General features: G+C 40.9%; 1 protein-coding gene across 7 annotated transcripts in view; it reads left to right on the top strand.

The window, feature by feature from the left end:
- Nucleotides 1-1,076: 1,076 nt before the first annotated feature.
- The window catches only part of LOC140732135 (growth factor receptor-bound protein 10-like), a 227,934-nt gene continuing 201,839 nt past the window's right edge, over nucleotides 1,077-27,171 (top strand). For 2 of the 7 annotated variants that reach the window (XM_073054348.1, XM_073054344.1), the window contains exon 1: nucleotides 1,077-1,338. The gene's annotated coding sequence lies outside the window, so the exon portion shown is untranslated. Of the gene's footprint in view, nucleotides 1,339-1,747; nucleotides 1,771-1,975; nucleotides 2,069-2,204; nucleotides 2,659-27,171 lie in introns of those variants that run through there. The other 5 variants (XM_073054349.1, XM_073054345.1, XM_073054346.1 and 2 more) reach the window with 4 other exon arrangements.

Here is a 27,171-nt window from a genome sequence, read left to right as displayed (position 1 = left end):
TGTATTTGAAACAGATGCTTCAAATGTGTGGAGTATTATTTTTGTTTACAATGATTGAAAATAATACTGATAACTTGCTTTAAAAAAAAATTACATCCTTCTACAGAAAACAAGTAGGCCCTTTGCTGCTAAACCTGTAATCGCTTGTGCACAGATTAACTCAGTTTTATCGAACAGCAAAACTGAGCCTTGCTTCCCCCCGCCCCCATCAGAGACTCTCTCATATAAACCCTTGCAGGAGAGATACCAAACGCCTTATTAAGAAGTCAAAAATGTGCTTTAAAAATCCTTATCTTTGAATGCTGAGAACAGTAAGAGCCCGAGATAAACTCAGCAGGATTAAAGGAGTCCTTTTGGATTAACGTTTGAATGTTTGGAGTACTCTAATAGAAATACACACAACACGCTTCCATAATGAACTTCCTCAAAAAAAGTATTTATTATAAACAAAGTTACCTCGATCAATTCAGGTATACGTGCATCAATCCCTATTTGGTCGTGCATTGACCTTCACTGTGAAGTCAGTTCGTTTTATTCCTCAAAATTTACGCTGCTTTTATGTTGCTTATAAAAACAATACTTCTTGAGCATGCACATTTTAAGCTATTCTACACATTTTGAAGAAAGTTTCGCGTAGCCTTCCTTTTTTAATCTTGGAAGAGTAAATAAAGCACACCTACTTTTGAGATTGAACCAGCTAATAATCTTTTTTTTCTGGATTAAAACTGCACGTCAGAGGAGCAGGCCACTGCTGGTAGCAAGTAATTCGTTGGCTGCTGTGGAGAACTGTTTTACGCGAACTGGACAGTTGAAAGGTCATTCTATGGTGTTAGTTTAGCAAAATATGTGTATCTGTGAGAATAAATTCTGTTATCCCTCCAAGTAGAAATTCAAGGGGAAGCAACAATAAAATGGTGGAGTATGTATATGAACTCATTAAAATGCATGACCAATACTGACTCGGGTTAAACCTTCACACCGGAGTGGAAACTTTAAGTTAGAATTGCACAGGGAGATATCGAAAGGCAGGATAAATTTGCGACCAGCCGTTCTTCCTAGCTCATTCCTTGTATCGTAGCAATTACTGTTGTCCTGAGAGGCAGCGTCTCATCAAAGGGACGCCCATGGTGTTGCCATTTGCGCGCACAAGTCAACCGGAAATTTGTGGAGAATAGGCAAAGTACGGAGCAAAACAAAGTGCAACCTTTGAACGGCCAAACGTCAACTCAAGCGGGCTCCTGAAGCAGAGCACAAGACACGGAATTTAGTTTCCGCAGTCGTGTGTGTGACCCGGGCAGGCAATTTACATAACACCTTTGGCCGCAGAAATCGAAAAAGGTAAGTTTTGGCTGACGTCTTGGAAACTACCGGCACGTATATCCCGAAATTGCACCATCGTCACTGGCATTTCATAAGACAAGAAGGCAGCACCTTCAGTTTCAGCTCTTCGGTCGCCAGGCGTGTGCGAGTCACTCCACTTTGCAATTTCCCACGCGTGGCAAATAGACGCCAAAAAATCCAGTCACCAGTTCCCTTCGTTATTTGGGCCAAGGAGTGGTACGGCAGTGGGAGGTTTTTTTAAATGGGGGAGGGGTGTAGAAAGATGAAATTAAAATACACTTTGTTCTGTCTTTCGCTGCTGGTCCGACTCCACCCACTCTCCCTCCCTCCCTCCCTCCACCTCCTCGTCATTGTGCCCGCGTGGAGGTAACGGCGTCGCTCGAGCCAGTGCTCGTGCACGAAGACGGTTATTTGTTTCAGAGCCGTGGGGTAACTTTACTGCTCGAAGCGTGTAGGCGAGCGGGTGGGGTTCCCGGCGTTGCCTCTACCTCCCCGGTCTCGGGTGGGTGGTGAATGTGGTTAGCTGGAGCGGGCGCGCACGCAGGCGAGGCGTCGCCATTTCTTTCAAACGGGAGCGCGCGCCGAGGAGGAGCCACGAAGTGGGAGAGTCGCCAGCCGGAGGGAGAGGGAGGGAGGGAGGGAGGGGGGTGAGAGGTAGTCTGTCAGTTCCTAGGGCAGTCAGCACACACACTCACACAAAACATAACCTAAGAACCAGACTTTTTAAGTAAGTGCCCGTTTTGCTTTATCTTTTCTTTACTTCTTCCCGCTTTCAGCTTACCTTGGATAGGCGAGTATCTGTTAGTTTTCTCTCGTGTTCTTGGGAAGGGAGGAGCAGTTGGAAAGTGTTTTGGTGCATTGTGAAATGTCCGGCTGTTTGTCTGCAGCGTGTAAAGTGGTGGTCAGGGGTATCTCGCTGCCTTTGTTTTGAAGTCCGAGCCACGCTGTACATTTTCAGTGAAAAGGCACTGCAGCCGGTTTACGTCCACCCAACTCATGGACATGCAGTCGGCGTCCAATATAGCCGAAAACCTGTGTCCAGCTTTATTTAAAGTACAACGCGCGTGTTACAGCAATATTTTTTAAAGTGAGCTCTTTGACTTAAGACTCACTGTTGCATTCCAATGCACTCCACTACGGGTGAATCCGGATATGCGAAAAGGAACAGGAAAGGCTGCTCTTGGATCCTAAGCAGTATACTGCTTCGTCGAAACTTTTTTCGCAAACCACTTATGAGATAACCCAGTTTTATGCGTCACTACTTTATGATACACGTTATTTGAAGCCCCTGGGCCTCGAGGATCTGAAATACTACAGGTATCTTTTTAAATACGATTTATGTGGACCAGGAAAAGAACAGGCTTGTTAAAATAACTAGTAAAAGTAACTGCTACTAAGATGTTGCGTGTCCATATTTTTCTGGTCACTTTAAATATGATTCTGGGGAAGGCTTAGCTTCATCTTGTGTGGTGTTTTTGAGTTACATAAGCGGTGAATGTAACAGCATTTCACACCAAATGAAGAATTGACTCCTACCAAAATCTTAACGTCTCTTCCATTTGGATACAGAAATGTTCGATATTTCTATTTTTGAAGTCAAATTGCAGTTAGATTATTTCGATACAGAAAATTGTCACGTGTAGCTATAAAACGACGGCTTAATTGCTGAATGGCGAAATTTTGCTCAATGCTATTCTACACTTCCTGATGAATGTGGGTATAATTATTGCAACATGGATATATTGTGTAATTTGCCTAAAGAAATATTATATTAATAACACAACTCTTTAGTGGCCCGTTCCACAAATCCAGGGAACGTTTGTTTTGTTTTGGGGGTGGGGTATAAGTGAAGGTTGGCAAAGGCAGATAAGATTGTAGAACTATTGATTCAAGGTACTGAAGCCAAACCGTTTCACATGGCTGCTTATGTAAAAAGTGCATGAATTGATTTTGCCAACTACATAAAAAAACTTGCGCACACGGTTACCTTTGAAAGACCTTGCTGAAATTTGTTGAGAATCTTGTGCATAGAGAATAGTTTTGTCTTACTAGTTAAAACAATTAATTGTTGATAACTAAGCAATTCAACCAAGAAAGGCAGCCAAGTTGGTGAAGAACTTTTGAGGGAAATGGGCTGCATTTAAATACGACAGATGCTGAAATTATTGATATATTATTGTTCAATATTTACTTATTTTCACTATTTACCACCAGAGATGTAATTTTTATATACTAAAATCTATAAATTGAGTTTGTGCCTTTTAAAGATGGACCTTTTACACTGGAGATGGAGTTATATTGCACCCCATCTTCAACACAGACTTGATAGTGATGACATGATCTAGTGGCCACAGGGAAATCCAAGATTTATTTAGAGTATTCCCTTCAAGCCTCTTCTTTCTGCAACCCCAATTTAACCCTAATCACAGGGCAATTTATAATGACCAATTAACCTACTATCTCACAAGCAAGAGAAAATCTGCAGATGCTGGAAATCCAAACACACACAAAATGCTGGAGGAACTCAGCAAGCCAGGCAGCATCAATGGGGAAAAAAACCACAGTCAACATTTCAGACATGATTGGGAGACCGCTTTGTTGAGCATCTACGCTCTATCCACTAGAACAAGCGGGATCTCCCAGTGGCCACGCATTTTAATTCCATTTCCCATTTCCATTCTGATATGTCCATCTGTGGGCTCTTCCACTGTTGGGTTAAGGCCACACTTAGGTTTGAGGAACAACACCTTGTATTCAATTTGGGTAACCTCCAACCTGATGGCATGAACATCAATTTCTCAAGCTTCCAGTAATGCCTCCGCCCCCCCTTCATCATTTCACATCCCCTTGTCCCTCTCTCATGTTATCTCTTTGCCTGCCCATCACTTTCCTCTGGTGCTCCTCCCCCTCCAACCCCACCCCACCCCTTTTTCTTGCTTCCATGGCCTTCTGTCTTTCACCAATCAACTTCCCAGCTCTCTGCTTCATCCCTCCCCCTCCCAAGTTTCACTTATTGCCTGGCGTTTCTCTCTCTTCCCTCACCCCACTCCTCCTCAGCCTTTTTTCTCCAGTCCTGCCAAATGTCGACTGTACTTTTTTCCATAGATGCTGCCTGGCCTGTGAGTTCTTCCAGCTTTTTGTGTTTTTGTTGTGTAACCTACTACCTCTGTGTTAGGACTGTTGGAGGAAACTGGAGCACCCGGAGCAAAAGTATGTGTGGCACGGGGAGGACATACAAACTCCTTATATATTTTTTAAAAAACACCAGGATTGAACTTTGAACTCTGCCCTGAGCTGTAAGTGTCTTATTAAGATTTCTATACAGCAGAACCTATTCTGCAGTTATTTGCGTACAGCTGGATACACATGGTGTCTTCTGACATGCACACAAACATTTACAGAGGTGAACTCAAGGCACAAGCTCTCACCATCAATCTTCTGTCCTTGTATTATATCTGAGAATAATTCCCTCCCTCCCCTTCATCTCACTTTGTCAAGTCTGTTGTATTTGCTGTGCAGCAGCTTTCAAGAAGTCATGCACAGGCTACTTCCACTCACTGTGATGGTTGTGACATAGAATGTCAAGTTTTCTACAGACAGTTGCAACAGCTCTGAATATCACTGCACTATGAGAGCTTGGGAATTTTGGCATTTTGGTGATGATATTGCTACTTTGAGTGAAACAATGGCAGTGGATATCCACCTCAAAGAAAAGTTGATGAGTACACATACATCTCCTGGGCAAACTGGAAGAGGAGCTCAGTTTTTGGCTGACCTTTCATCTCAGTAGCTCACTTTACTGGTTCACGACCACTGAATCTAATGTGCAACTGGAAAACTGCAGAAGAGTTGGAAAGGATAATCGGCAAGGAAGAAGTAGGGAAAGTGAACTCCAATAAAGTTGTCCTCCTGACAAAATACTTGTAATGTGGTCTTGTTAGAAGCAGCATTCACTGTTATCAGAGTTTCATGATAAATTCCCATAAATGTTGAATTGACTGCTGCCTAGTTAGCTTGATTTACCCAAGTATAAAATGACATCAGAAACATTGCATTAGGAGCAATAACATGGAAATTCTCAGGAACTCCTGCAAAAAAAAATCTCTTCACGTCAGAGGTGACCTGATGACTTTGAATCCAAAGGAGGAGCATAGTCAGTACAGTGGCTAACGTCCATGTAGTTAGCACTCTGTGAGAAATTCTTAATTTCGCTTATCAGAAAACATTGGTACTGGTTTGATGAATGTGATTAAGTGACCCAAGGGTTAATTTACCACTGACACAAGGCTTTCTTAGATTGGGAATATTACCATGTCTCAAGGGAAAAGGAAAAAAATACTCTACAAGCATTTAAAGGCTCCAGGGCTAAGATTAAATGGCAAATCATGATATGAAAAACAGGTCTAGTTTCACCTATCCCCTTGTTTATTTTTCCACTATCCCCCATTTTTTAACTCTGACTCCTTTTTTCCCCCAGTCCTGATGAAGGGTCTCTGCCCGAAACGTTGACTATATTCTTTTCCATAGATGCTGCTTGGCCTGCTGAGTTCCACCAGCAGTTTGTGTCTGTTCCTTGGATTTCCAGCATCTGCAGATTTTCTCACGTTGGGGGAAGTGTCTGTGTTCTGGATGAAAGGGGGAAGGTCTCTTTCAGGATTGGTGTGGGTGGAGGGGAAGGGTCTACGTAGTGTAAAAAGAACAATGTTATAATAGTCACGAGAGATTTCAACATGCAGGTCAATTGGGGAAAATCAGGTTGGAAATGGTTCTCGAGAGTGAATTTGTTGAATGCCTATCAGGTGACTTTTTAGAGCAGTTTACTCTTGAGCCTTCTAGGGGATCAGCTATACTGGATTGGGTGTTATGTAATGATCCCGAGGTGCTTAGGGAGCTTAAGGTAAAAGAACCCCTAGGAGGAAGTGATTACAATATGATTGAGTTCAACTTGGAATTTGACAGGGAGAAAGTAAAGTCTGACATGGTATTTCAGTAATATGAGAGGGGAGTTGGCCAAAGTAAATTGGAAGGAGATGAAGGCGAGGATGACAGCAGAGCAGCAATGGCGTTAGTTTGGAGGAAAAATGAGGAATGTGCAGGATAGATGTATTCCAAAAACAAAGAAATAATCAAATGGCAAAATAGTACAAATGTGACAAGGGAAGTCAGAGATAATGTAAAAGCAAAAGCGAGGATATACAACAAAGCAAAAATTAGTGGGAAGACAGAAAATCGGGAAGCTTTTAAAATCCTACGGAGAGTAACTAAAATAATCATTGGGGGAAAAGATAAAATATGAAAACTGGCCTGCAAACAATATCAAAGTGGATAGTAAAGGCTTCTTTAAGTACGTTTTTTAAAAAAAAGATGAGATATAGGTATGAGATATGGATATAGGACTGCTAGAAAATGAAGCTGGAGAAATAATAACGGGACAAGGAGATGGCAGATGAGCTAAATGAGTATTTTGCATCAGTCTTCACTGTGCAAGACACTAGCAGTGTGCCAGATGTTGAAGGGTGTGAGGGAAGAGAAGTGAGTTCACTTACTATTACAAGGAAGAAGGTGTTCAAAAACTTGAAAGACCTAAGATGGGTCTTAGCAAGTCACCTGGACAAGATAAACTGCACCTTAGAGTTCGGTAGAGCTTGTGGAAGCAGTAGAAATGATGTTTCAAAATTCATTTGCTCTGGCATGGTGCCAGAGGACTGGAAAATTGCAAATGTCACTTCACTCTTTAAGGAAGGAGGAAGGCAGCAGAAAGGAGATTATAGACCAGTTAGCCTGACCTCCGTGGTTGGGAAGATGTTAGAGTCAATTGTTAAGGATGAAGTTATGGAGTACTTGGTAACATAGTCAGCATGGTTTCCTTAAGGGAAAATCCTGCCTGATGAACCTGTTGGAATTCTTTGAGGAGATTACACAGAAGATAGATAAATTACACAGATAGATAGATAGAAGATAGAAAATATGCATGTTGCATATTTGCCACACATGAGACTGCTTACCAAATTAAGAGCCCATGGTATTACAGGAAAGTTGTTGAAAATGGTTAGACCATTGTCTGATTGGTATGAGGCAGTGTGGGAATAAAAGGATCCTTTTTTGGTTGGCTGCCAGAGACAAGTGGTGGTGGGGCCCTTTTTTTTTGCTGTATATCAATGATTTAGATGATGGAATAGATGGCTTTGTTGCCAAGTTTGCAGATAATACGAAGATTGGTGGAGGGGCAGGTGGTGTTGAGAAAGACTTAGGGAGGCTACAGAAGAACTTAGATTAGAAGAATGGGCAAGAGAGTGGCAAATGAAATACAATGTTGGAAAAAGCATGATTATGCACTTTGGTAGAAGAAATAAATGAGCAGCCTATTTTCTAAATGAGGAGAAATCCAAAAATCTGAGATGCAAAGGGACTTGGGAGTCCTTGTGCAGGACACCCTAAAGGATAACTTGCAGGTAGAGTCAGTGGTGAGGAAAGCAAAAACAGATGCAGAGAAATTCCTTTTGGCAGAGGGTGGTGAAGTTGTGTTATATATTACCACAGGCAACTGTGGAGGCTAGATTGTTGGGTGTATTCAGGGCAGAGCTTGATAGATAATTGGACATGGCATCAAAGGTTATGGAGAGAAGGCTGGGGGATGGGACTTGGGGGTGGGGGAGAAAGGATTGACCAAGAAAGAAAGACTTGATGGGCCAAATGGCCTAATTCTGCTCTTATGTCTTACAGTTTTATAGTAATGGTGCACCAAGCACAGCAGGTTGATAATTGTTCAGATTCTTCAGATCTATCCTGTTTTACCTAGATTACAAAGATTTACTCCAATGGAAAGTTTATTGATGTAGAGAGATGGGCAGTATATGTTGGCTGGAAAGAGCACTTTTAAAGTCCTCAAGAAAGACAATGTAGCTTGCGCAGTTCTAACTGAAAATTACATGGGCTTGGCAACAAACAGTACTCTTGCTGAAATTCTAAAACTCAGCAGAAAAAGACATTTTTGTCTGAATTCTGTCTCGTCTCCTGCCACAAATGAGAAAATCTGCAGATGCTGGAAATCCAAGTAACTAAGATGCATACCCCCTATAGAAGAGAGTACAGATGACATTTTGGGCACAGACTGTTCATCAGGACAGTCTTACAAAGCAAAGACCTTCATTCCAAATAACATCCTGGCAAATTTTGTCTGAACTCTACTGCAACCATGTCCTTCCTATACTGTGGCAACCTGAACTGCATATAATACTCCAAATGCACTCTAATCCATATTTTGTACAGCTGCAACATGATATCTCAACCCTTGTATACAATGCTTCAACACAAATCCTAATTTGGGCCCCCAAATCCTATGAACTTTCTACATAGGCACAATTGAGAGCATCTTGACTGGCTGCATCACTGCCTGGTATGGGAACTGTACTTCCCTTAATCATAGACTATGCAGAGTGGTGCGTACAGCCCAGTGCATCTGTAATTGTGCAGCTTCCCTTGATTCAGGACATTTACAGGGACAGGTGTGCAAAAAGGACCCGTAGGGTCATTGGGGACTTGAGTCACCCCAACCACAATCTATTCCAACTGCTACCATCTGGGAAACGGTACTGCAGCAAAAAAGCCAGGACCAACAGGCTCCAGGACTGCTTCTTCCATCAGACTGATTAACTCATGCTGATTTGATGTACTCTATACTACATTGACTGTTCTATTTGTTATAAATTATGAATTACTATGACTACACATTGCACATTTAGGTGGAGATGTAAAGATTTTTACTCATGTATGTGATGGATGTAAGAAATAAAGTCAATTCAATTCACAAATGCAAGAATACTAAATGCCTTCTTCGCTATCTACCTCTGTCACCATTTTCATGGAGCATTGGACTTTTCAGTCCAAAGTTAATCCATACATCAATGCTCAAGTCACACTTGTCTGGATTGAATTCCATTAGCACTGTTCTCCAACTTTCTGACTGACCAATGCCCTGTATCATTAGAAAACCCCACTTCGTTATCAATGACTCCACCAAATATTGTGTTGTCAGCAAACTTGTCATTCATGCCATGCACATTCTCATTTATTATATATTACGAAAGTCTTAGAACAGATTACTGTACTACACACGTGTTACAGACTTCCAATCAGAAAAATGCCATCCACCACAACCCTCATAAAGCCAATTTTGTATTCAGTGTGCCAACACTACTCAGATCCCTTATGCCTTAACCTTCCAGATGAACCTATCATGCAAAATTTTGTGAGATTCTTAATGAATTCCATATAAACCATGCCAAACCATTGTTTTTTAAAGTTACCAATTCAAAAAAAACTAACATTTGTGAGACCATCTCCTTTTCACAAAACACTCCTAATCAATCCCTGCTTTTCTAAGTGAACATAGATCCTGTCAGTCAATCTTCAATTTCTCTCCCACACATGCAAAGGCTCGGTAGCCTGTAATTTCCATTCTTATTCCTATTGCCCTTTTGGAAAAAGAGGATATTACATATAAACTAGTCTCCTAACTCAAAAGAAACTTTGTTTGCTTTCATTAAATCCTGTATAGATCCATCAGGTCTTGGAGATTTATCAACACTAATGTGATTCACTTCTGCCTACCTGTTAAAGGCATGCTTCAGAATATCAGCATACCACTCCCTTAACTATACAGCTTTGGTATCCTCTCCCTGGTGAATAGTGATGAGAAAGTATTCATCTGCAATATTCATGTGCTCTGACTCCATGTCTTTAGCTACCCTCTTCTACTTAAAGAATGTTTGGATAGTTTTTAACTTGTCAAAATCATTTCATGGCCTATACCCTACAAAAGGAACTTGCTTCTGTTTTCTGATCAAATCTTCAATAACTTTTGTTCATTAAAGTTCATGTTATCTTTTGGAGCAGACACGAGGAAATCTGCAGATGCTGGAAGTTCAAACAACACACACAAAATGCTGGTGGAACACATCGTCCTGACGAAGGGTCTCGGCCCGATACATCGACAGTACTTCTCCTTATAGATGCTGCCTGGCCTGCTGTGTTCCACCAGCATTTTGTGTGTGTTGTTATCTTTTGGAGTTTGCTTTCTGAATATAAACACAAAAGTGCAATCTAGATGTTGTAGCATGATGACCAAAGTTGGATCTATGTTTCCGGAATGAAGGCAACAAGGAACAACAGTTTTCCATTTGTTCTGAATATTACCTCCACTCCAGCAGTAAGTTTGTTGGAGATTATATGGTGTTGCAATGAGAATGATGGAGAAAAATACTGAAGCAATTTAGCCTTGCCAACCTGAGTCTACACTGAGGTTGTACATGCTGTAATTTTTTAAAAATCATGGCTTATATCCCATTATGTTCTTGCAAAGGATATAGATGAACTTCTGAGCAGCAGCTAAATTTACAGATACTCCATAGACCCTCTAGATGAATTGAATCAGAAGTTTTTGGGTGGTCAAAAAAGACCATGTGTAGTGCTTGATACTGCTTCCTGCATTTTGTTGAATATGCAGGGAAGATCATACCTACTTGTTTTCTAAGTGGACTATCCATCCACCCTATTTAGTTAGTAGCATTTCAAGGGTTATTGTCATAACTTCCCTTGTAACAAAGAGAAAGGGAGACAGGTGTATCATTATCATAATCAAGTATGAAGACGGTCAAAAATACTTTGACATTTCTGCCTCTCCAAATGCAGGAGATGAGAGGCTGATTATGTAGTCTGTGAAAGTAAGTTCATAGGTTGTGGGATTAGTTCAGTGTTGAGGTGAGTGAAGTTCATTATTACACATACTGAAGTACAGTGAAAACCTTGTTTTCCACACTGTCCATACAGATTAATTCATTGCAGTTGTGCATTGAGATACTGCAAGGTAAAACAGAGTGCAGAATAAAGTGCTTGCAGTATGGAGAAAGTGCAGTGCAGTTGAGCAGTAAGGTGCAAGATCACAACAAGGTAAATATGTCAAGTGTGCATCCCGTCATAATAGGAAATCATTCAATAGCCTTGTAGTAAATAGAAGCTGCTCTTAAGCCTGGTGGTATGTATCTTCTAGTTGATGGAAGTAGGGAGATGAATGTGTCAAGGGGGAACGCTTTATAGGTTTTGGGATAGGGGAGGGGGGAGGATAGATAGAGTCTATGGAGAGGAAGCTGGCTTATATATATTGCTGAGCTGTCACAACTCTTGCTGTCAAGGGCAGAGCAGTTGCTATACCAAGCTGTGATGTATCAAAGATGCTTTCTATGATGCATTGATTTTAATAACTGGCAAGAGTTAAAAGAGACATGCCAAATTTCTTCAGCCTTCTGAGGAAATAGAGGGGCTTTTTTGGTCGAGTTGTCAATGTGGTTGGTTCAAGATAGGCTATTGGTAATGTTCATTCCTCGGAGCTTGAAACTCTGAATTGTCTTGACCTCAGCACCAGTAATGCAAACCGAAGCATGTGCACTCCCTCACCCTGCTTACTGAAGTAAATGTTTTTGTTATATTAATGTTAAGAGAAATGTTGTCATGGCACCTTATCAGGTCTCTATTTTTCATGTACTCCAACTCTTTATTATTTGATATATGGCCCACTGCAAACATGTAGATGGAGTTGTAGAATCTGGCCACACAATCGTGAGTGTGCAGGGAGCGGAATTGGAGTTGACGCAACCTTGTGGGCACGAGTGTTTAAAGTAATCATGACAGAGATGTTAATGCCTATCCTAGCTGTTTACAATCTTTTGGTCAGGAAGTCAAGGGTCTAGTTGCAGAGAGAAGTCTTGGGTCCTGTGTTTGCAAGTCTAGAGAAGAGTTTGCTTGGAATTATAGTGTATAGCTTCCATACTAAAGCTGTAGTTAATAAACAATAGTTTAACATGAATGCCTTTGCTGTTCAGATGCTCCATGGATGAGTGTAGGGCCAGGGAGATGGCATCTACTATAGATCTGTTTCAGTGGTAAGTGAATTGCAGTGAGTCGATGCTTCCACCGTAATATCAAGATGAGAATCACTGCCACTTTTAGTGTGCCAGCCTGGCCTTTGGCTGTTTATGGAAAATATTAAATGATCCAAAACAATAGCCTGCCCTCCTGTAAACCTCTGAGATGGACGGACTACAGTAGATGTTTAATTCTCAAAAAAAACCTTCAAATGAAATAGGGGTTACCCTCAAAGTAAGTTTGGGTCTATACCTTTTGAGTTTGAAAGGATGAGAGGTAATCTTACTGAAATTTAAGATTCTGAAGGCAGTTATAGGGTGGATATTCAGTATGTTTTGCCATTTGAGAATATTTAGAATTGGGTGATGTTTTCAGAATAAACCTCACCTGCTTAAAGATGGAAATGAGAATTTTCTTTACTGTACACTCATTGGAATTCTCTGTCTCAGGGAGACCAAGTCATCAAGTGAAGATTGATATTTGAATTATCAAGTTATTCAGGGGTAAGAATGAAAAAGTAGTATTCAGGCCAATCATATCAGCTACAATCTTATTGAATAGTGACGTATATTGAAAGAGTGGATTGACTATTCTGCTGTTTCTGATGCATTTTTTTTAAAAAGGTATTGTTTCCTTAAGTGTTCATGTCATACTGTTTTGTCATTAATTTCTTAGTCAAGAGAACTGTAACAGTAATTTGTTTCAAATGCACTTGTAACATGCTGATGCTGTTGTGCTTTATCAATTAATTCACCATGGTTTTTTCATTTGGATCCATGCATTGAACATTTAAAGATAATGTGATTCCAAAGCTACAGCATATGTTATCTTTGAAATATGCTTGGAAAATCTGTATGAATATGATGGGTAGTAATACTTTTGTTGCTGATCCATCTTTGATTTTGTCTCCCTGTTCACCTTCCCTTCAATCACTGCACTGAGATCCACGGTCCCTCACGATTACTCTTTGTTCTTTTGAAAGGGTGCTCTAGTAAACCCATCTCTCATTGCTGTCACCTTCCAGGCTGCACTTTATGCATGTATTAGGCAGCTTCTCCACGTTGTTCAGACTGAAAGGCGTTATTTTGTTCCAGACATTCTCTTCCAAAATATAAGCTATGTGTACAGTTTCCCGACCTTTGAAAATTGATGGAAAATTTCATCAGCTTCATAATAACCAAATCATGCTCCTTTGCTTTCTTTTCCCGTTGCACTTCCCAGCCCTTTGCATATTCCTAATTTACATCAAAATCTACTTTAAGCTCGCATGGATATCATGGGCATTCTCCCAATTTCACCATGGCACCTATACAGTGATGGCACTTTACAAAATCACATTCCTGTTATCTCAATTTACCTTGCTTTGTAACCACCAAGGATACAAACACACTGGAGGTGGGGGGGGGGGGGGGGGAAGCATTTTACAAACTTCAAACATGGTATAGAATTTGGTGCTTAATATGCATCTTTTTGTGTTATGGGAGATCAGACTCAAATTGTGTAAATGCTTTATTTTAATCTCTCAGTTTGCTGTGTTCCTAAATTTAAGGTAGCTATCATTTTATTCATGCTTGTCACTATCATTTATGTCTTTGCCTACTATAGTATTTTTTGTAGCTTCCAGGAATGTGTACGATTGAACTAGAATATAGAACATAAAAAGAATTAGAATTAAGTACAACATTCTGTTCCCTGCACCTACTGTACCATTTATGTTGCCACCACTTTCTTGCTCAAACCCCATATTCCGTGATTTCTATAATTATCCAAAATCTATTGTTTTCTGTCTTCAGTATGTTATGTGGCAGGAACTTCACAGTCCTGGGTGGATTATTGTCAAGAGTCACAACTCTGGGTGAAAAAATATTTTCTCGTCTCACTCCAGATGCATGATGTGGTTACTCTGAGATTGAGCCCAAGTTCTTTAGCTAGAGAAAATAACCTTCTTGCGTCTACCATGTCAAGCCCTTTGAGAATTTTGTGATATAATGTGATTATCTTTCAATTCTTCCACATTGATGGTATAGTTCCATATTCCCCTTGGAATAGTTCCATCCAACACTCACCTTTGACTATGTTCTACAGTCACAAGTATATCCTTCGTGAGATAGGGAGACCAGACATGAATAGAATATTCAAGCCTTACCTCAGTCATATATAAAATGATAAATTCTTTTGCAGTAAAATCCAACTTACTCCAGAAATTATACTCCAGAAGATCGCTTGTATGTTAAATTTTTAGTTTTTGGACAAAGGTGCCCAGATACCTCTAAGCATAAACATCTTTCAGTGTCTGACCGTTTAAAATGTACTTTCTCCACCAAAGTGAAGGATCCTACAGTATTTTCCACATTATATTCTGTCATATCTTCTCACTTTCACTTATCTTATTAACACACTCCTCGAGCCCCTCAGCGACATCCTTAAACTTGCATTGTTACTTAATTATATATTATCAGCAAATATGGATATATAACACTTGTTCCTCTTACCCAGTCATTGATATACATTACGAACAGCTGGCCACTAGCACAGATCCCTATAGCACTTCTCCAGTTGTAGCCACACAACTTAATAATCTATTATTCCAATTGTTTTATTTGGTAAGTGATTATGTGCCCTATGATTTCCCTAAAGTGCTCTAAATTTGTTCAATAACCTCTACTGCTGCATGTTAATAAGTGCCTTCTGGAAATACACTGGAACTACTGGCTATCCCTCATTTATTGTTAGTTACAACCATGAACATCTCTGGCAGAATTGAAGCATTTGTGAAGAAAGTTGTGTTTTTAATCTCACATCCTCAGATTCCTCTTAAATCTTTCTCCTGTTACCCTAAACCTATGCCACCTAGTTTTGGGCTCTCCTTTCCTAATAAGTTCAAAGTAAATTTATGATAAAGTACATATGCTGCTCTGAGATCCATTTTCTTGCAAGCATTCACAATAAATACAAAGAAATACAATAGGATTAATGAAAAATTGTGCAACAAAAATGGATAAACAACCGATGTGCAGAAGAGAATGAATCGTGTAAATACAAAAAAACATAATAAATAAGAAATAAATATTGAGTAAATAGAGATGAAAAATCCTTAAAGTGAGGCCATAGGTTGTGGAAACTGTTCAGATTTGGGCTGAATGAAGTTATCCCCTCTGGTTCGAGAACCTAATGGTTGAGGGGTAATAACTGTTTCTGAACCTGATAGAGTGGGTCCTGGGTCGTCTTTATCTCCTTCCTGATGGCAGCAACGAGAGGAGAGTGTGACCTGGATGGTGATAGTCCTTAATGGATGGTTTCTTGCCACACCACTCCTTGTAGAAGTGCTCAATGGTGGGGAGGTCTTTACCTGTAATAGACCAGGCTGTATCCTTTTTGTTCAAGGCGATTGGTGTTTCCATACCCACACCATAATGCAACAAATCAGTATACTCTCCACCACCCTTCTATAGAAGTTTGTCAAATTTTTGGATGATGTGCTGAATTTGCAAACTTCTAAGAAAGTAGAGACACTGCCGTGCTTCCTTTCTAATGCCATTTGTGTGCTGGACCCAGGACATATCTTCTGAAATGACTCTGAAGAATTTAAAGTTGCTAACCCTCTCCACCTATGATCCCCTGATGAGGACTAGCTTGTGGACCTCCGGATTCCTCCTCCCATAGTCAATAGTCAGCTATTTGCTTTTGCTTTTATTGAGTGAGAGGTTGTTATTGTGGTACCATGCAGCCAGATTTTCAATCTCCTCCCTATATGATGATTTGTCTCCTCCTTTGATATGGCCAAGAGTGGTGTTGTCAGCAAATTTAAAAATGGCATTGGAGCTGTGCTGAGCCTGTCAGTCACAATTTAAAAAGTGTGAAGAGCAGGGGGCTTAGCACACAGCCTCGTGCACCTATGTTGATGTTGTGGAGGAGATGCTGTTGCCAATCCGAATTGACTGGAGTCTGCAAGGGAGGAAATTGAGGATCCAGTTGCACAAGGAGGAATTGTGGCCTAAATCTTGGAAGTTTTTGATTACTTTTGAGGGGATTACAGTATTGAATGCCAAGCTGTAGTCAATAAAGAGCATCCAGATGTTCCAGGGTTAAATGAAGAGCCAGTAAAATCACAGATGTTGTTGCTCTCTTGTGACAGTAAGTAAATTGCAGGAGATCCAAGTTGCTGCTCAGGCAGGAGTTGATGTTTCATCACCAACCTCTCAAAGCATTACATCATTCCTGGACAATAGTCAATAAGGCAGATTACCACATTCTTCCTGGGCGCTGGTACAATTGAAGCCTGCTTGAAGCAGGTACATGCCTTAGACTGCTGAAGTGAGAGGTTAAAGTAATCGGTGAATACTCCATCCAGTTGATCAGCACATATCTTTAGTGCTTGGTAAGGACCAGATGCTTTCTATGGCTTCACCCTTCTGAACAATGCTCTTTCGTCTGCCTCAAAGACTAAAATCACAAGGTCACCGGAGTGTGTCTGAGCTCATGAAGATGCCTCCATGTTTTGTTGGTCAAAGCGAGCATAAAAGGCATTGACTTCAATGCCTGGGAGTGAGACATTGTCACATAGGTCGTTTAGTTTTATTTTATAGGATGTGATGGTATACAAGCCCTTCCACAGCTGTCAAGCATCTTTCTGTAATTCTGTTTTGGTCTGGAATTGCTCCTTTACTTATGAGATAGCTTTCTGGAGGTTGTACCTGGATGTCTTGGTTACCGGGCTGTGGGGGCGTTGAGGAGGTCACTGAATGCACAACGGACTATATTAACTTTTGTGTGGATGCAGTTGTCCCTGTTAGAACTGTTCGCTGCTATCCCAATAATAAGCCCTGGATCACTAGTCACATCAAAGGCCTCCTAAACCAGAAGAAGAGGGCCTTTAAAGATGGTGATCGGTTGGAGCTTAAAAGAGTTCAGAAGGAACTCAGAGTACAGATAAGGGGGGCAAAGGAGCAGTATAGGAGGAAGCTAGAACAAAAGCTGCAGAAAAAAAGCATGAAGGAGGTGTGGGATGGGATGAAGATCATCACCGGATGCGGTGCAAAGCGGGGGGTGAACATAAGTGGAGATGTGGAGAAAGCGAACCAGCTGAACAACTTCTTCAACAGGTTCGACAGCTCAATCTCATCCACACCAGGCTTACTTCCCTCACAGGAAAATAGCCACTCACAGGAGACCTTGCCCACACCCAGGATTACGGCTGCACAGGTGGAAGGTCAACTGAGGAAGATCTGTACCAGCAAGGCGGCTGGACCGGATGGAGTTTCCCCACGATTACTGAGGGCCTGTGCGACTGAGCTGGGAGAACCACTACAGCGCATCTTCAACATGAGCCTGGAGCAGAGAAGAGTACCCAGACAGTGGAAAACATCCTGTATTGTCCCGGTACCGAAGAAACCACAACCAAAGGAGTTGAATGACTTCAGACCTGTTGCCTTGACGTCGCACGTGATGAAGACCATGGAGCGGCTGATAATACAGAATCTGAGGCCACAAACCAGGCACGCCCAGGATCCTCTTCAGTTTGCGTATAAGGAGAAGGTGGGAGTGGAGGATGCTATCACGTATTTGCTGCACAAATCACTCTCTCACCTAGATGGGGTCAGTTGTGCTGTGAGGATTACATTCCTTGACTTCTCTAGTGCCTTTAACACCATCCAGCCCAAGATCTTAAGGCACAAACTAACGGAGATGGGAGTAGACTCTCACATGGTGGATTGGATAGTGGACTACTTGACAGATAGACCTCAGTATGTGCGGTTGGGAGACTGTAGGTCTGACACGGTGGTCAGCAGCACAGGAGCGCCGCAGGGAACCGTACTCTCTCCGGTCCTGTTCACCCTGTACACATCAGACTTCCAATATAACTCGGAGTCCTGCCATGTGCAGAAGTTCGCTGATGACACGGCCATAGTGGGGTGTGTCAGGAATGGACAGGAGGAGGAGTATAGGAAACTGATACAGGACTTTGTGATATGGTGCAACTCAAACTACCTGCGTCTCAATATCACCAAGACCAAGGAGATGGTGGTGGACTTTAGGAGATCTAGGCCTCATATGGAGCCAGTGATCATTAATGGAGAATGTGTGGAGCAGGTTAAGACCTACAAGTATCTGGGAGTACAGTTAGACGAGAAGCTAGACTGGACTGCCAACACAGATGCCTTGTGCAGGAAGGCACAGAGTCGACTGTACTTCCTTAGAAGGTTGGCGTCATTCAATGTCTGTAGTGAGATGCTGAAGATGTTCTATAGGTCAGTTGTGGAGAGCGCCCTCTTCTTTGTGGTGGCGTGTTGGGGAGGAAGCATTAAGAAGAGGGACGCCTCACGTCTTAATAAGCTGGTAAGGAAGGCGGGCTCTGTCGTGGGCAAAGTACTGGAGAGTTTAACATCGGTAGCTGAGCGAAGGGCGCTGAGTAGGCTACGGTCAATTATGGAAAACCCTGAACATCCTCTACATAGCACCATCCAGAGACAGAGAAGCAGTTTCAGCGACAGGTTACTATCGATGCAATGCTCCTCAGACAGGATGAAGAGGTCAATACTCCCCAATGCCATTAGGCTTTACAATTCTACCGCCAGGACTTAAGAACTTTTTAAAAGCTATTATTAATGCTTTTTGAGATAGTGATTTAGATGCATTTCATATTTTTTTTTACTGAGTTAAGTATTGTATGTAATTAGTTTTGCTACAACAAGTGTATGGGACATTGGAAAAAAAGTTGAATTTCCCCATGGGGATGAATAAAGTATCTATCTATCTATCTATCTATCAGACCTGAATGCTACTGATCTGGCCCTCAACAAATTGCAGATCTCTTGGTTCATCCAGGGCTTCTGGTTGGGGATGATTCTAAATAATTTTGTGGGGACACACTTGCCCATAACTGACTTTATAAAGTCAGTTACAATTGTAGAGAATTCATACAGATCCCTGAGTTCTTAACATGTCTCAGTCCACTAACTCGAATCAGTCACATAGCTGCTTCTCTGCCTCCCACAACCATTTCTTTATTGTCCTTACTTCTAGAGCGTTGCTGTTCACCCTCTGCCTGTCTGCAGGTCGGAGGGCAACCAGTTAATCAGTTTTCCTGAAAAACAGTCTAAGAATGGAATGGTAGTATAGCAGCGATCAAGTGTGTTGCGACCCTTGGTGCTGCTGCTGATGATAATTGGGCAGAGATTTCATCAAGCAAACTTGATTGAAGTCCTCGGGAAAAGTGTAGGGGTAGGCTCCTTCTTGCTGCTAATTGTGCCACTCAGTACAGATGGAATGTAAGCTGTAGTCAGGATCATGGAGGAATACTCTGTCAGAAAGTAGAATGGATGGCACTTAATCATTAAATGTTCCAGGTTGGGGGAACGAGAGTGACAAGCCTGCTACATCTAAGCAACACAAGTGTTTATCGTGAAAAACACTTCCGCCTTTTGCCCTTTTTGAATCAGCAGTGTGGTCCATGTGATTGATTAAGAAGCCTTCAGGTCTTAAAGACATATTCCACTTGTGAGGTGAGCCATGTCTCTGTGAAACAGAGCACATAGGAATTCTCCCATTTCCCTCTGATACATCTTCCTGTGGAAAAGACCTATCATCCACCTTATAATTTTCATATTCAATTTTTAATTTCCGCTACTTCATAATTTTAAACATTTCTTTAAGGTCGCTCCTCATTCTCCTACTTTCCAAAGAATGCAGACCTTGCCTGGCTGACTTCTGATGTCTTCAAGCCCTGGCAATATTCTTGTAAATCTAATCTGCAGTCTTTTCAGTGTATCCTTACTTTTTCCTCTAAATAGGGTGACCAAAACTGTACATAATACTTCAAGTGCAGTCTTGCCAACAGTATGTGTAACTGAAAAATAATGTCCCAACTCCTCTATTCAGTGCTCTGACTGATGAAAGCCACCACGTTAACTGACATCGTCTATCACCCTGTCTACCTGTGATGACAAACAATGCACTTTTACCCTTAGGTCCGTCTGTTCAGATACACCCTATACTACTGTACCATTCATAGTACAAGTCATATACTGGTTGGGCTTTCCAGAATGCATCACCTCACATTTATCTATATTGAAATCTGTTTGTTACTTGCCTACTTCCTTAACTGATTAATATCCTCTTGCAATTAAATATCAACACCACCTCCTAATTTTGTGTAATCTGCAATCTGATTAAGCCTTATGTATTTGCATCCAAATTTTTAATTTAAATAATGAATAACTAGGGTCCCAATACTGACCTTTGTGGTACATCATGAGTCCCCAGTCTCCATTCTGAGAAACAGCCTTCAATCACCACACTGCTTCCTATTCTGAGCCAATTTTGAATCCACCTAATAAGATCTCCCTAACCTTCCAGACCAGCCCACCATGTGGAGGGTGTTAGATAACTGGCTAGTTGTCATAGAAACTGGTTTGTAATCTTAAACATGAGAAAGTCTAAAGATGCTGGAAATACAAAACAACACAAACAAAATGCTGGAGGAACTTAGCAGGTCCAACAGCATCTAGGGAAATTAATAAACAACCACTGTTTCAAGCTGAGGCCCTTCTTCAGGGCTGAAAAGGAAGGGGGAAGATGGCAGAATAAAAAGTTCAGTTGAATTTGGTGGCTCATAGGAACTGCAATGTAATCTGAGATGCTGTTTCTCAAGCTTATGCTAGACAGCGTAGTAGGCTAGTGATGTTGAGATCAGAGTGGCAGTGATTGAGATGGGGAATTCAAGTAACAGGCAACTGAAAGTTTAGGATTACCCTAGTGGACTAACAGGAGTTTAGGAAAGTCTAAACCAAATTTTGTTTGGTTTCTCCATTTTACAGCGGGGAGAAATGTGCAGTCAATCAGAGCTTCCATAGCACCCTCTACTTGTATTTATCCCAACCCTCACAGGTCACGTGTAGCTCGAGGGAGCTTGATACTCCACAACAGAGAAGAAGGATTCATATTAGATTCTTGGCAGTCTGATTCCTAGAACAGAGATGAGCAGCAGTGAGGATGGCATAGGTCCATGTCATGTTCCTGGCAGACCAGCTTCAAACAGTGGGGTGGACGGTGGTTGTGCCAAGTTCCTAGGAGAACAGTGTTGTTAGAAATACATTTCTATATAATAGTGCTGTAATGGCCTTTTTAAAGCTCCATTTCCACCCTAGTTCACACTATGTGAGGTGTCAGTGTGCTTTTTAAAAATAACTTGTTAATAATTCCTTTGAGTCTCCAATTTTATTTGTGATGTATCTTCACACTGTATTTGATGTTCCACTTGGATTCCTAGTATTTTTTCTTTGTACATTCAGCAATTCTGATAAACATGGTGGAAAGGAATTTTCACCATTCCTCTTGAAAATTTTGGGGTGTGATGTCCATTAAATATGAAGGTTGAATTATTAAATTTCTTGCAGCACAAAGCATATAGTTTATCTCCAAATTCTTCACTTTTTTGGGATTAAAGCATTTGAAATCATCCACAAATATGGGACTGCGGTCACAGGTTTAGCAGGAGTGTTATATTGTGAAATAATGTTATCAGAAGGAGACATGTTTTCAATGTTTGTGTTGATGAATACAGATGTTTGACTGTAGGAATCATTAAGTGATACAATGCAGGAGCAAGTGTGCTTGCTCTGGCTCTTTGAAAGAACCATTCTCCTGTTTTGCATAGGATTATGATTTGATTTTCTTGCATTCAATCCCAATTTAAAAGTTAATGGATGCACTTCCAAGTCCCCTTATTAAGCACTGTTTTTCCAGCTTTAAATAATTTATTATCTTTCACCACGCCTAATTTTTAAAAAATTATATCTATTGTCTTTTCCACTACTGGAAATCTTTTTTCGCAGTATCAAAGCCCTTTTTGACAACACTCATTGAATCAGGATTGATTGCCTGAGTTGAACTTAATTGTTGATTATAGGATCTGCTCTATTGTAGTTGAAAACATTTCTGCTGATGTTCAAGCTGCTCAGTGGATGCCAGATTTTGAGTGACCAGACCTGTTCTGAGTCTATTTCATTCAGCCCACACAACACAATGAGACATTCTCATTTTGAAGATGGGATGTTGTCTTCTAAAAGACTGCAGTGCTTGCTCCTACAATTGCTTCTTAGACATCAGTCTTGGGTTAGAAAGATACATGCATACATTTGTCTTCATAAGTAGATTTGCTATGGACAATGCTAGCATTGTTCTTTTGCTAGCAAGTAGCCACAGATTCTTCAAACAGAAGTTTAATTGAAGGCCAATATCCCTGGTGCCTTTGTGGTAAGTCTTTGTGCTCTGCCATGATATCCTTCCTACAGTGTGATCCTCAGTTTTTTTTCCTGGAGTATTCCTGATGGAAACGGTAACTTCAGAAGAACATCAGAATTTGTATGGAATTTAACATGTAATGTGCTCGTGCTGTTATGGAAGTGTGAGATTTATAATAGCAATCAATATTTGTTAAATCTGTTAAATTGATATCTCGCATCGGGTTCTCAGTATTCTCAAGAGGGAGGGTGAGCAGCCGGATGTCGTGGTCCATGTAGGGACCAATGACGTGGGTAGGAAGAGTGAGGAGGTCCTGAAAGGTGAGTTTAGGGAGCTAGGTGCCAAGTTAAAGGACAGGACCTCCAGGATAGCAATCTCAGGATTGCTACCAGTGCCACTTGCAGGTGGGTTTAGAAATAGTAAGATAGTGCAGATCAACATGTGGCTGAAGACATGGTGCAGGAGGGAGGGCTTCAGATTTATAGATAATTGCGCCGTTTTCCAGGGAAGGTGAGACCTGTTCCGGCGGGATGGTTTGCATCTGAACTGGAGGGGGACAAATATTCTTGCAGGTAGGTTTGCTAGAGAGAGGATTTAAACTAGATACGAGGAGGGAGGGGAACCAGAGTGTAGGAACAGATGTATGGGAGAAGAAAGAAAAAGAAGACAGTAAAGTTTTTTGTACTGTTAGAGATAAACAGAGAAGAAGAGGTGGAGAATTTGTTAAAAGCATTTATTTGGCAACTAAATATTCCTGGATTTCGTTGCTTCAGGTGTGATAGAATTGGAGGGACAAGAGGGGGAGGTGTTCCGTTGCTTGTCAGAGAAAATATTACAGTGGTGCTCTGGCAGGATAGATTAGAGGGGTTGTCTAGGGAGGCTGTTTTGGTGGAATTGAGTAATGGGAAAGGTGTAGTAACACTTATAGGGGTGTATTATAGACCACCTAATGGGGAGCAAAAATTGGAGGAGCAAATTTACAAGGAGATAGCAGATATTTGTACTAAGCACAGGGATGTGATTGTGGGAGATTTTAATTTTCCACACATAGACTGGGAAGCCCATACTGTAAATGGGATGGATGGTTTGGAGTTTGTAAAATGTGTGCAGGATAGTTTTTTGCAGCAATACATAGAGGTACCGGCTAGCGAAGGGGCAGTGTTCGATCTTCTGTTAGGGAATGAAATAGGTCAGGTGATGGAGGTATGTGTTGGGTCCAGTAATCACAATGCATTAGTTTCTATATAATTATGGAGAAGGATAGGACTGGATCCAGGGTTGAGATTTTTGATTGGAGAAAGGCTAACTCTGAGGAGATATGAAAGGATTTGGAATGAGTGGATTGGGACAATTTGTTTTATGGGAAGGATGTAATAGAGAAATGGAGGTCATTTAAAGGTGAAATTTTGAGGGTACAGAATCTTTATGTTCCTGTTAGGTTGAAAGGAAGGGTTAAAAGTTTGAGAGCGCCATGGTTTTCAAGGGATATTGGAAACTTGGTTAGGAAAAAGAGAGATATCTACAATAAATATAGGCAGCATGGAGTAAATGAGGTGCTCGAGGAATATAAAGAATGTAAGAAGAATCTTAAGAAAGAAATTAGAAAAGCTAAAAGAAGATACGAGGTTGCTTTGGCAATTAAGGTGAAAATAAATCCGAAGAGTTTTTACAGTTATATTAATAACTAAAGATTAGTGAGGGATAAAATTGGTCCCTTAGAGAATCAGAGTGGACAGCTATGTGTGGAGCCGAAAGAGATGGGGGAGATTTTGAACAATTTCTGTTTTGGTATTCGCTAAGGAGAAGGATATTGAATTGTGTAAGGTAAGGGAAACAAGTAAGGAAGTTGTGGAAACTATGACAATTAAAGAGGAGGAAGTACTGGCGCTTTTAAGGAATATAAAAGTCGATAAATCTCTGGCTCCTGATAGGATATTCCCTAGGACCTTGAGGGAAGTTAGTGTGGAAATAGCAGGGGCTCTGACAGAAATATTTCAAATGTCATTAGAAACGGGGATGGTGCTGGAGGATTGGTGTATTGCTCATGTGGTTCCATTGTTTAAAAAGGGTTCTAAGAGTAAACCTAGCAATTATAGGCCTGTCAGTTTGACATCAGTGGTGGGTAAATTAATGGAAAGTATTCTTAGAGATAGTATATATAATTATCTGGATAGATAGGGTCTGATTAAGAACAGTTAACATTTGAATTTTTTGAAGAGGTTAGGAGGAAAGTTATCGAGGGTAAAGCAATGGATGCTGTCCATATGGACTTCAGTAAGGCCTTTGACAAGGTTCTGCACGGAAGGTTAGTTAGGAAGGTTCAATCGTTGGGTATTAATGTTGAAGTAGTAAAATGGATTCAACAGTGGCTAGATGGGAGATGCCAGAGAGTAATGGTGGATAACTGTTTGTCAGATTGGAGGCCAGTGACTAGTGGTGTGCCTCAGGGATCTGTACTGGGTCCAATGTTGTTTGTCATATACATTAATGATCTCGATGATGGGGTGGTAAATTGGATTAGTAAGTATGCAGATGATACTAAGGTAGGTGGCATTGTGGATAATGAAGTAGGTTTTCAAAGCTTCCAGAGAGATTTAGGCCAGTTAGAAGAGTGGGCTGAACGATGGCAGATGGAGTTTAATGCTGATAAGTGTGAGGTGCTACATTTTGGTAGGACTAATCAAAATAGGACATACATGGTAAATGGTAGGGCATTGAAGAAAGCAGTAGAACAGAGTGATCTAGGAATAATAGTGCATAGTTCCCTGAAGGTGGAATCTCATGTGGATAGGGTGGTGAAGAAAGCTTTTGGTATGCTGGCCTTTATAAATCAGAGCATTGAGTATAGGAGTTGGGATGTAATGTTAAAATTGTACAAGGCATTGGTAAGGCCAAATTTGGAGTATTGTGTACAGTTCTGGTCACCGAATTATAGGAAAGATGTCAACAAAATAGAGAGAGTACAGAGAATATTTACTAGAATGTTACCTGGGTTTCAGCACCTAAGTTACAGGGAAAGGTTAAACAAGTTAGGGTATTCTTTGGAGTGTAGAAGGTTAAGGGGGGGACTTGATAGAGGTATTTAAAATAATGAGGGGGATAGATAGAGTTGACGTGGATAGGCTTTTTCCATTGAGAGTAGGGGAGATTCAAACAAGAGCACATGAGTTGAGAGTTAGGGGGCAAAAGTTTAAGGGTAACACGAAGGGGAATTTCTTTACTCAGAGAGTGGTAGCTGTGTGGAATGAGCTTCCAGTAGAAGTGGTAGAGGCAGGTTCAGTATTGTCATTTAAAGTAAAATTGGGTAGGTATATGGACAGGAAAGGAATGGAGGGTTATGGGCTGAGTGCAGGTCAATGGGACTAGGTGAGAGTGAGTGTTCGGCATGGACTAGAAGGGTCGAGATGGCCTGATTCTGTGCTGTAATTGTTATATGGTTATAAATAGTGTTATCAGATTCACTTTTAGTTCAGTGCTTTACTTTCCTTCTTTTAAATTATGGTAAAATGGTCCTAGTGTTATGATTCAAGGAAGTTATCACATAATAGAATAATTATATCAATGCATTTTTTTTCTCTTTTTACCTTGTGACCAACAACTTTTTTGAAGTTACGGACTTTGTTCAAATTCCACATTTAAAACTGGGCAGTGGCCACAGTGCACTTGTACCTTGCTACCTGAGAAAACATGTGGAGGACATGATTAAGATGCCACTGGTACTCTTTAGAATCTAATTACTCAAGATAGTTGATTCTTTTCTAGGACTTGGACTTGTATCTTAAGCTGCAATTTGGATGTGGAACTTCATTGGAAGTTTTGAGTTTGCATTTCAAACTTCAGTTTTGAGAACTCTAAATCTATCTGAGTTGTTTAACTGCGATGGAACATCAAATTATCTAAGCCCATAGATGTAGAAATTGAATTGCAAAAGCTAAAGAGCATAAGAGGTGTGTGACTAAACCATGAGGTCCCCTTGGAGATCAACAGGGCTGCCTGTGTCTTGAGCCACAACAAATGGGTCAGATTTTTACTCAATATTTCTCCTCTGTTTACTGAGGTGAAAATCATGGTTGGTCAAGAAACAAGGAAACAAGGAGAGATGTTTTAGAGGATGTTCATATTACCTGAAAGGAGGTATTGCAGCCTTGTAGCTCATTAAGGTGGAACACATCCTTGGAGTTTGTGGGAGGGCAGAGAGAAAATTGTGGAGGCCTTGTGGAGATATTTGCTTCACTGGTGATGTTCACAAAAGCTGGAAGATGACTAATGTCCCATTGTTTAAAATGCAGACCATCAGCTTGACATTAGTAGTGCGGAAATTACTGGAATAAATTCTGAGAGACAGGATCTACAAACATTTAGATAAATAAAATAAAATCTGATCAGGAGGAGGCAGTGTATGCTTGTGTGTACTGTATAGTCATACTTGACAAACCTTATAGCATTTTTTGAAGAATTAGTGATGAAGGTAGGACTGTGGATGCAAATAATATATAAATTATACAAACTTGAGATCTTTTTAAAGGAAGAAAAAATAAAAGCCCAAGACCCGATGCACAAGAGAAAAGGGGGGGGGGGGAAGCAAAGCACAAATCATGTGAACAACAACATTCCAAACCAAATTGAGTTCTCAGATCTGAGCCTGGAGTAGGCCCAAGGTCTTGTTGC

This window comes from Hemitrygon akajei, chromosome 8 (genome assembly GCF_048418815.1).
Source record: "Hemitrygon akajei chromosome 8, sHemAka1.3, whole genome shotgun sequence".
Classification (NCBI taxonomy): domain Eukaryota; kingdom Metazoa; phylum Chordata; class Chondrichthyes; order Myliobatiformes; family Dasyatidae; genus Hemitrygon; species Hemitrygon akajei.
The sequence above is the reverse complement of the archived record's forward strand: the minus strand, read 5'-3'. Positions and strand labels throughout refer to the sequence as shown.